Source organism: Papio anubis, chromosome 12 (genome assembly GCF_008728515.1).
Source record: "Papio anubis isolate 15944 chromosome 12, Panubis1.0, whole genome shotgun sequence".
Classification (NCBI taxonomy): Eukaryota; Metazoa; Chordata; class Mammalia; order Primates; family Cercopithecidae; genus Papio; species Papio anubis.
Window position 1 is genome coordinate 25176262 of NC_044987.1, and position 11991 is coordinate 25188252.

An 11991-nucleotide genomic window follows, 5' to 3' on the forward strand; every position below is an offset into this window, starting at 1 on the left:
TCTATTTTATAGCCTGAATAGAACTGAACTATCAATGAAATAATAGTAATATTAGGGTAAGGCTTTCCTGTTTATAAAACTCTTCCATCAAGTCATCAGGCTTCTTCTGAAGGTACACAGAAGAGAATCAGAGGTCCCGGTTCAAGGGATATATTCACTGTGATCCAGCTAGCTTTTTTGTCCTATATCTCCTCAGACAAGACATGGATGGCAAAGTTTTCTAGAATCATGAGTATAAAATTAGAAGCATCTAATGAAATAGCTAGATTTATTCTGTTTTACTAGACACGCTGGTGCATTCTAACAGGGTGCCTGTGTTTGCTTAAAAGAGATCTTATCACATCACCCAGACCTAAATCTATTAACATGTAAATGAAATTGATTCTGTACACTGAGAACACAATGCTTACCTTGCAATATGAGCCAATTTTTAATAAAGAAAAGGATAACTGATGCAAATTTCTCAGTGTGGATTTCCAAGATGAAAATAAAGCAACTTATCTACCAAGCTGTACAAAGTTTAAAAAGCTTGAGCAGGAACAAGAACACTCAAGGTTAAGTGTGCTATGATCAAGGACACTCTGTAAACTTAAATGATTAGGAGAAAAGAAGGCATTGGTATATGCTATATCTAGGATAATTTTCAAAAAGAAGGATTCGGGTTCTTTTTTTTTTTTTTTTTTTTTTTGAGACAGAGTTGCATTCTTATCCCCCAGGCTGGAGTACAGTGGCGCAATCTTAGTTCACTGCAACCTCCACCTCCCAGGTTCAAGTGAGTCTCCTGCCTCAGCCTCCCAAGTAGCTGTGATTACAGGCATGCACCACCATGCCCAGCTAGTTTTTGTATTTTTAGTAGAGACGGGCTTTCACCATGTTGGGCAGGCTGGTGTTGAACCCCTGACCTCAAATGATCCACCTGCCTCAGCCGCCCAAAGTGCTGGGATTACAGGCGTGAGCCACCATGCCTGGCCGTATGTTCTTGTCTTCTAGATCTGAGAAGTTGTGCTACCTTCCTTTTTGGTGCCTCCTAGCAGAGAAGTTAAGAGCATGAGATTTGAAGCCAGACAGGCCTGCCTGTGGGTATTCAGTAAACGCTAGCTACCATTCTTACTGTAGGGAGGAGAAACTCTCAGTCCTCTCCCCTTACCCTGTTTCCCAGTGATGAAGTTGCTACGGGAGGTATACTGGGTCATGGCTTCCTAATGGGCGGGAATCACTGTGATCTGTGACCTCTCTTCTCTGGCACGCACATTGGTGGGTGAATACACTACCCAGACAGCTGGCTCTGCCTGCTCTCTGCAGGGTAGATGAGTTGAGTCCAGGGACTGTTCTACAAACAAACTAGCTAGTTCTACTTCTCTACTTCCTACATATTTCTAATAAGATTTCAGACCCCAAGTTCTGAAAGAAGCGCAGTACTTATTAGGTTTCAAGCTCAGGACCTAAACAGGGCAAAAGAGAAATGGATGTAGGACAGCATTTGCATTGCTGGGTCACTGGTCATACCATTTAATAGCCTCAGGATCCTACTATGACCCAAATTCATTATTGTTGTTATTTTTATTTTATTGTTATTGACTTTGAAGTGAGGGAGCTCAACTGTATGGTCCTACAAAGGTTTTCCATTGTCCTAGGCATAAGTGAAGACACTCACCTGTGCTTCAGGTCTTGTCTTACCCACACGTCTTGCCTTGTGGCTCATCTTTTCTATTATTTCAGGTGTTCTTTGTTGAATGTCAGTCACCATACTAGACACTTTTATACATTCCTTATTTTTATCTTCATATTAGTTAATTAGTCTTTAATATTCATCTTGAAATTAATGATCTCCATTTTATATAAGAGAAAATGAACAATCAGAGAATTTAAGTAACTTGTCTAAAAGCCACACAGGTCATAAATGGGAGACACAGATCTGAAATCTAGATCTGTTTGATACCAATGGGTATGCTTCCTGCTAATGTCCCTACTTTACCATTCCCACCATAAACCCTTTAATAACTTCAAGTTGCATGAGTTTGGTAAAAATAAGATCAAGGTCATAGGTCCAATCTTCTCTATCTACTCTTTTTAAAGCTCCCTCATCTGTTCATTTAATTCTCTTGTTCAAACCACAACCAGGGCATAGCTACTCCCAGCTCATTAAAAAGGTTTCTCTGATCTGGACCATTGCCTCATGCCTAAACATGCATCAGATATCTGAGGAAGTAGTCATCTCTGTTTGAAAATCAGAACCTCTGAACTTTCAGAGCAAGCCTCGATTGGGCACTTGTCACCCAACTGCCCCCTCTTGTCACTTAGTGTTTAATACTAACCCTCATGAAAACACAAGTCTCAAGTTTAGAAGAAATACAGCTCTCTCATGGCTGAGATCCTGGGCTTGCTGAGAGTTGGCAGTATTTAACCCTCAGGCCTCTTTTTCTTTTTACTGTTTCACAAAAAGGAAGAAAAAAGCACACCGATCCCTTAGTGTGATATTGGAAAAGCCTTCTTTTACCTCTGGCAATTTTTCCAGTGGTCAGAAACAGCATCTGTTGTTTGTGGTGTGAGTAATACCTCTTACTCTCTCCGGCTTGCAGAGAAAGCCAAAAGTGAAAATACAAGCTGTGGCTGAGCAGAAGGAAGAATGGTCTCCTTTGGGAGCAAGATAAATGATAAGACACTGGATGTTGTGAATCTCTGTTGGTGCAGTCCTGCAGTCTGAAAGGATCAAAGCTGGGTCTTCCCTTTGAAGAACAGCACCAGGCTAGTGAGTTTGACTCCATTTTGCTAGAACGTGTCTTTAACAATTTCCTTTCAACCACCATTGTAAACTGTCATCTTCCGACCTCAGTTCTCTCGGTCGAATAGAAATCTTAGAGGGAAATCCCAAAGACTATTCAAGCTTTTATCAGCTAGTCGGGATTCTTTTTAACCAGAATAATTTCATTATAAAGCTTGTTATGAGTTCTTTAAGAGAAAAGAAGAATCCATAGAGAAGGTTTTATCTGTATAGCACACACATCTCGGTCTTCCCTGAAATCAATTGAGCAGTGGGCGGCAGGTATTTTCTAGAGAATTAAATAACCACCCAGAGCAAAAAAGATTCTAAGTTGTCAGATGAGTTCAGTGAACATGCAAGAAACATTATCCCAGGCAACACCAGGCTTCCTCCTGTCATTCTGAAGATGGAGGAAAAAAAGTTTTGAAAAAGCATCTTTGACCTGACCGTAGGACACAGCCCCACTGCCCAGAAGGCCCTTTTCTTCCTTCTTTACCAGGCTATCCTTCCTCATCCACTAAGACTCAGGTAAGGCCTCACTTCCAGGGTTGTGTGGAACGCCCCCCTTCTGTGTCCCCATGCAGCACTGTGCTTTCCTTTAACACAACATCACAGCATGCTGGAATCACCAACCCATCGGTGCCCTCTGTCTCTCCCATTCAACACAAGGGGGGGGGCCGGGGGAAACTATGGCATTTTTCTCTGTATCAAAAGTGCCAAAGTGAAAGCCTGGAATGAATGGATTAATAGAATGGATGGAATGGATAAACAAATGAGGGAACAAGTGAATGAGCAAAGGAGTAACACAGCCTTGGGATACAGGTTTGGAAGTCTGCTCTGGTCTTCATCAGCCCAAATGGCAATGGGCTTCTTTACAGCAAGAACAATAGCCCAAGATGATAATTTCCACTTTCAACTTTCACTATATAAGAATATAAATCCCACCTTTCTTCCCCAAATTCCAATATACCTGACCACCATGCTCCCAACACCCCAGTGTAACCTCTCCCTCTTCCCTCATTGACATATGTCTAGACACAGGCTCTACTCCTAAGACACATGGTCTACCCATAGCGAGTTGCCCTGAAAAGTTCCACTTCCCTATGGGCAAATCTCACCAGACATCACAAGTTCCCACACTTCACCCAGCAGGACCCAAAGGACTGGACCATCCAGAAAATCTCCAGCTTCAGAAACCAGGAGATAGAAGGCAGGAAGAATGAGGAATAGAAATATCTAAAACGTCCAGAAGCACTCCTCATGCCCCCAGGACAGAATATACCACTGGACCAAAGCCACAAAAGGTGAAAAACACGTTCTGGGATAAATTGCAACTACTCCATGGCTTCGGAATTTGAACCCCAAATCTCATTTGCAACCATTTGCATACTTTGGTGTGCTATTTGCCTAACACACTAAAATACTTTCTTACTTTTTGTTTCTCCCAAAGTTTCTCATGGTATGTTTTTACCCAGACCACATAGACTGTGAGGGAGATAGAGGGGGAAGAAAGAAAGAAAGATCCACAACTGATTGAGAGCCTGTGGGGGCACAATTGCTCTGTTGAAAGATGTGAAGATTCTGGTAACTTGAACCCAGAGGTCACCAATAAACAATTTAAACTTTCAACTCAAATCCTGCAACTAATAAGCCAGCTGTCAAATCGCTCATCTGAGTCTGGCCCAAAAGAGAAAGGATACCTTAGAAGAAGGGGCCCAGAATAAGTATTGCTAATCATACAGCAGTTGAGGGGTTTTAAATCATTACTGTCTTTGCTCATATGCTGGGGACTCATGAAATTGTGTCAAGATAGTATCAGTCTGTGTATTTTATCCACATAAGCCATCAAACCACTAAGATACAGAATAGGAGACAGGAGGGCCTTTTCAATCTGACCAAATGAGGTTAAGAGGATTCATTTGACCCATATCCACGAAAGGAGATTGCATTCAGTAAAAGTCGGCTTTCTGTACATTTTACATCTTCAGTGCCTGTGAGCAATTCTTACAGGTACACATTAATAAGTAAAAGGCATCAAGATCAGAAGTAAAAAGGGAGCAGATTCAGAAAGGATCATTCCACTTTGGAGTTATTACATTTTAGTGGAAGCTTTTTTTTTTTTTTTTTTTTAACTGCAGTACTTGAGGCAAGTCCACACACAGCATGGTAATATTCTCAAATCACACAGCAGAGATTTCAGAAAATAGCACTTGTGTTCAAATAGTCATTACCATATCCTAAGGCAGTGTAAAAACACACAACACATTATTACAACAAACTGGGTCATGGCAATCACTCATCCAATGCTCAGATGAAAAGACCATTATCATCAAGAAGCTGGGGAAGAGATGGAATCAATTTCTCAGGATCCAATCCATGAGCACAGAGTGTGTTGAACAGAGAAAAGAAACTTTCCAGGCCCTGGTGGGATGGTTAACCTGTGCCTTAGGGATTTTGGTCTTCTCACCTGTCTGAAAGCTTGGAGGTAACAGAAATCAACCATGGGAACTCGCCTTGCACTATGCCCAGAAGTTATTTCAGTGCCTGTCTTATGCATTTGATTTCTGACATGTGTGTACTGCCTCTGCTTTGCTGATTGCCAACAAAATGGTTATCTGCACATTGATTGAGTGAGGTATAATTTCAAGGAAGAGCTCAGTTATTATGAAGCTCATTTTATTCTCTGTTGCAAATATTAACATAAAGAATAGACCATATGTTCCCCTCTCCTTGCTTACTTCTATTTCAATTTTTTGAAGATGTTCTGTACAGGTAGATAGGGGATGGTGAAACATGTTCTGGAGAGCAATAAGGTAGAGATGTGGCAAGTTGGTAGGAACTATAAAATGGGGTTCAAATAGAAACTTCACAACCATGTGGTTTGTTTTCTTTTGTTGTTTGTTTGAGATGGAATCTTCTCTATCGCCCAGGCTGGAGTACAGTGGCACAATCTCGGTTCACCGCAAGCTCTGCCTTCCAGGTTCAAGCCATTCTCCCGCCTCAGCCTTTAGAGTAGCAGGGATTACAGACACCTGCCACCACACCCAACTAATTTTTGTATTTTTAGTAGAGACAGGGTTTCACCATGTTGGCCAGGCTGGTCTTTAACTCCTGACCTCAAGTTATCTGCCTGCCTCAGCCTACCAAAATGCTGGGATTACAGGCGTGAGCCACTGTGTTTGGCCAAAACTTCACAACCGTGTGGTTTTTAAACAATTCATATTTATATGCATTTAGAACTTTCTTATCAAGAGAGGTTGATCCATAGATACAAAGTTAAATGGAAGAAATTCTAATGTTCGATGGTAGGGTTGGGTAATTATAGTTAACAATATATTGTATATTTCAAAATAGCTAGAAGAGAGGACTAGAAATGTTCCCAACACATAGAAATGATAAACACTCAAGGTAATGGGTACCCTAAATACCCTGACTTGATTATTATACATTCTATGCATGTAACAAAACATCACATGTGCACCAAAAAAAATGTGCAAATATTATGTATCAAGTTAAAATCATAGAAAAATGAACTTTCTTAACAATAGTTCCAGTTAATATATATACAACTCATCCTTCTCTCCCAAACACATACGTTCTTATTCAAACCAGTAGATTAGGAAACAGGAGATACACCAATGTCAGGTGGTATCAGCAGGAGATGAATAGGACCTCAAAAGGTCCTAATCACACTGGGTCTCTATGTTCCAGGTCCCACTCAGGTCCAAGAAGCCCTCATTCACTAAAGGACATGTGAGACTGAGTTGAATGCTAGAATGCATTTTATCCAGTTTATTCATTAACAACTAGAAATATTAGCCAGCGCCAACCAGAACATTCATGTTAGCTGTAACTGCTACCTTACATATACCCCACATACTGAAAATAGCTCTTCTTAGGATGATGGAATTAGTCCTCATCACTCGTTTTTTTGTTTTTTTGTTTGTTTGTTTTTTACTCTTTTGTCCTTGAGGATTATTATTAAAATACAACTCTGGGAGCATTAACAGTATTCTATAAGCACATAATAAGTGCTGAATACTTATTGCAAGAGCCTTATTGAGTGGGAAGAGATACAACAAGTTATCTAACTTTCTGAATCTAGAATTTTTTTTTTCTGACCAGAAAGCAAAAGTTGTTGAGAAAAGTTTTTTTTTTTGTTTTTTGTTTTTGTTTTTTGTTTTTGTTTTTTTGAGACAGTGTTTTGCTCTTGTTGCCCAGGCTGGAGTGCGATGGCATGATCTCGCCTCACTGCAACCTCTGCCTCCCAGGTTCAAGTGATTCTTCTTCCTCAGCCTCCCAAGTAGCTGAGACTACAGGCATGTACCACCACACCCAGCTAATTTTTGTATTTTTAGTAGAGATGGGGTTTCACCATGTTGGCCAGGATGGTCTCAATCTCTTGACCTCGTGATTCGCCCACCTCAGTCTCCCACAGTACTGGGATTACAGGTGTGAGCCACCACGTCTGTCCAACACTTTGCATATAGTAGTAGAGAAAACAGACAAGGATCTCTGCCCTAATAGAGTTTGTATTCTTCCAGGGAAAGGCACAAATAAATTTAATAAATAAATTAACTGTATAGTATGCTAGAAAGTGGCCAGCGCTTTGTAGGGGGAAGAAGTAGAACCAAGTAAAAGTAGTGGCAAGCATGTAAACAGGGGATAGGTAAAATTTTGAATTGCATAGTTAGGAAAGACCTCTGAAAAGTGAAGCTTGAAGATGATGAAGAAATTAACATTCTGGTGTCCAGAGAACTCCCTGTGGGAAGACCATTTCAAGCAGAAGGAACAGACAATGCGAAGACCCTAAAACAGGAGTGATCCAGAATATTCATGTAACATTGAGAAGCCAGTATGGCTGGAGCCCAGTGAGAAATGGAGAGGGTAGGAGATAAGTTCAGAGGAATAATAACCAGATCATGTAGATGGGTCCCACAGGCCATGATGAAGATATTGACTTCTACTGTGAGTGAAATGGGGTGTCATGAGTTTTAAGCAGGGAAGCACAATGACTGAATTTTTTCCACTATAATAAAATTGCTCTGGCTTCTTTCCTGAGAAGAGACTGTGGAAGTGGAAATACAGTGAGGAAACAACTGCAGGAATCCAAATTAGAGAAAAGGAGGCTGAGCAGAGTATTAGGGAAGTAGTGAGGATAGTGGGATTCTAAATTCATATTGAGGAAAGACTCAATAAAAGTAGCTGATGGATGAATGTGAGATGAGAGAGTCCAGGAGGCTTCCAAGGCTCCTGACTTGAGCAACTTAGAGAATGGAGTTACCTTTGATGCCCCTTTTTCAAGAGGCTCTTTAGCCCTCAAACATAAGATACAACTAGGGAATATTCTCTCTTACCTGAACCTTTCTTTTGGGGAACTGGGATAAGGTCAAATAGAAAGGAGGAGTGGGGTGTACAGTTCCTCTGCTCCAAGCAGCGTTTGTTTCTTTATCACTGATTAAAGGCTCTCTGAACTTGCAGTCTTCCAGAAATGGTCATCCTCTGCCAACAATAATGAAATGGTAGATTTTCTGCTTCAGGAGTCCCTGGCCCTTGTTTCAGAAACACTCACACTTTAGGGTTGGATGATACCACCTCCAAGCTTGGTGGCTTTTGCAATCTACCCAGACAATGCTCTGAAATGTAAAGTCAGCCAACTGTACTGTCTCCTCACCCCTGGCAAGGGCTTAGTGACTATTCCAAATGGTTTGAAGTTCTTCTTCTTTTTTTCCCCCCTCATATTATGCCCATGAAGCCCAGGGAACAGAAGCCTATTCCTGTTATCACAGCAGCCTGAGCCTGTATGAAAGCTTTCCTAGCAATGAATTTTAGAGGCACTTGTGAACTACCTACCTCCTTCTAATCATAGCCTCAGTGGCTGTGATTTAGGTAAGGAGTGCTTTATTTAAACTAAGTCATAGGAAGTGGCCCAATATGCAAAGAAGAGCTGCTCTGCTTGAAGCACAGGTCCCGTCTCCTTGGCCTCCCACCTCTCACCATCCCTTCCCCACTCACTAGGTTTACTGAAATGTCCTCTAAGTAGGCACTGAGGCAAAGTTAGAGTTCTGTGGAACAGAGTTTGAAAAGCAATGCACTGTGGCTTTCTGTAGGAACAATAGCACACACAGGTAGCCAGAGTTCATTCCCCTTCCATTGTGTCAGGCTTGAGAAACTTAACTGGCAGCCTACAGTTTGCCATATTTCTGGGTAACTGTTAAGTGTACCCACGCTCTCCATCACAGCACTACCAGCATCGTCTGCCAGAGCAGATGGACAGATTCCAGCGAAAAGTCATGTAAACTATCTCATAACATCCTTATTGTATGTCCTTCCAAAGTGTGCCTCTCAGGAGGGCATGTTTCAGCCAAAGTTTAAAGGTTTAATTTTTTAAGACAACAAAAGAGAACTCCAGGAAACCTTGTATTTTCTGGCCTATGGGAGGCTCATCGAATTTCCTCACCATTTTCTCCACTATAAACATGTATTTGTCTGATGGTGTGCCAAGGCTTGGAACTGTAGCAATGATACTTGGTGGTCAAGGAGTCTAGCCAGGGATGACAGAGTTGTCTCTTTGGCTTGTCAGTGCTCAAAACCGTGTGGATTCAAGATCAGCTTCTCAGAACGGGACTCAAGATCAACTTCTCAGAACCTCCTTTCGTGGCACCTTCTTTAAAGACTAGTTGACCCCACCAAACCTAGAAAAAGGCTTTAATTTGAATCGTCTTCACTTCCGAGCTGCTGCATGTACTTGATGACAGCCAAGAGCCCTCTCTCCACTTCTGGGCTGTTCTGCGCCAACTGAGCCCTAAAGCAGATTTGCCCATGCTCAGAGGCTCACTGAGACTCTCACAGAAACTGTTTCTTCAGCTTCTGACTCTAACTTCTCTTGCTACAGGGACTCAAAATTGATCCAACTCTAACTTCTCTTGCTATAAGGGCTCAAAATTGATCTAAATTATCTACCTCTTTACTATCTTACAATTTTCTTATGTCCCTCACCTTGTACCTTTACAGAAATGTCCTTTATCTCTTGCCTAAAAAATGGAGAGAAAGGTCCTCATGAATGTCATTTCATGAAAATAGACCTAAGGGAAGATCGACTGCCAGGAACCCAGACCAATCTGTGCTTAGGCTCAAGGCTTGAGTGACCCTTGGCTAAGCCTAACACAGGTTGGTCTGGGGTCCTGGCAGCCAAGGATGCATACAGATGAGGAAACTGACCCCCATCCCATCACCAAGAGGCTTGCCCAAGATCACAAAAGTCATCAGTGACAAAGCTGACATTAGAACGTATGTACCTTAATTCTCCATCTAAAGGGCATAAACTCTCTGAGAAAAGGTGACAGATATTCTTTAAAGGTCAAAATATCTTATTGTTTAAAAGAATTAAGTATAATCCATGACAAATGATGTATTTATCGAAGGAAAAAATACTTGTTCTAGAGAGATTCTTTTTTCAGCCTGCTAGTGACTTTCATCCTTTATTATGAATTAACTCAAAGACATGTCCCTATACTTAAAATGCGTTAGCCATAAAAGTAGAAGAGGAGTAGGCTGAGTGACAGAATCTCTCCTAAAGCCTAAGCTGCACAGGGGAAGGGATGGATGGGCTGTGTGCATCTGTAGAGTGAAAATGAAAACAGCACATTTACAAGGCTTATGTAACAGCTTCTCAGAGGTTAAAAACTGCTCCCGGTGGCATTTTCTGAACTCATATAGTCAGCTCAGCTACTGTGGCTGTGGTTTTCACTTATGAGGGTCCTCAGAAAGGACTCAGTTATTATTGCTTGTACTTCAGAGCTAAATTATCCTGCAGTGCACCCAAGTCAGCAAAGCTGTTTTTTAACCAAATTGCAAACAATCACTTCCCACAGCAATTTTTCTGTGAGTTTCCCTGTCTGCATAGACAATGGGTTCTAGCTTCAACCCTTACGCATAAATATGGCAGTTACTGTTACAACAGACCAGCTCTCTGGCTGGAAGTCAGGAAGGCACTAATAATGAGGATATTGTGGTGTCCAGATTCAGGAGAAAAAAAGTGACAGCTTGAAATTACAGCAGAATAAAAATTGTGGAGAATCTGAATGGGCACAGGTCTTTTAGTGGAGGGCATCTTACAGGTCTCTCTATTTCCATTTATTTCTCAAAGAAGGCCTGGATGAGGAGGAGGCTGGAAGTGAAGGAAAAGTGGCATAAGACAAGGACAGGAAAAAGTAGACCCTGGATCTTTTCTTTAGTTTTGTTTTGTGTGGTCTTAGTCCATGGAAGAACAAAATCCTGGACTCTGAGAATGACAAAAATTATTTACCTTCATATTACGTGACCACTTACCTAGTGAGACACACTTTATGCAAAGCCAATATTAGACTTCCCTTTAAAACAATAATGAAAACAATAATAATAATGCAGTGCCACACTGTGATTTATTGTCAGATGCTCCACTCACTCTGATCCTTTGCCCTTTCTCTGTTCAAAAGCACCAACCACCTTTTTTTATCTCTAAGAAAGAAAAGTTTCCTCATTATCTGAAGTGTAAATAATAGACGAAGATAAGCACAGAACCTGAAAGGCATGTGCTGCACCCAACATCTCCATCAGGTTATATCTGCTTCTACTCACCTCTGTATCCTATACACAGAGTAGGTGCTCAAGAAAATTTTGTTGCAAGGATCAATGAACCACACCTTTCTGTATGTACTGCCTTCTTGAACTTGGTTCGTCAATGCCTGACCTTTTTTCCAACTCACCAAGGCCATTTTGGCAATAGAGATTTGAGTGAGTGCTGGAGCAGGACAAGCTTAGTCAAGAAGTCTACACCATTGTGGTAAAAAATGGTTAGGGAGATCCTTTCTGGGAAATTTTAGGTTGTCAAACTGATATATCAATGAGGCAAGTAAATTCGCTGACAAGGAAAACATCTCATAATTAGCAGGATTCAAATCTGCATAGGGAGACACCACTGAATTTCTAGCTCATTGCCTTAACCACTCAGCCACAACTCATGGAGGCCATTTTAGGTCCCACACTTGTCCCTCAAAGTGCAGCGAACACAATGGCTGACTCAGTATCACATTAATATTCTAAAGGAACTTCAGCTCCAGCCACTATGCTGTCTATGTCAGAAAGTCTCCGCTGCTCAGACCACATCAAGGTGACCTTTCCCTCTGATCACGTAAACCACTCAATTGTGACTTATATGGCCTCATTTTATTATATAGATTTTCCGACAT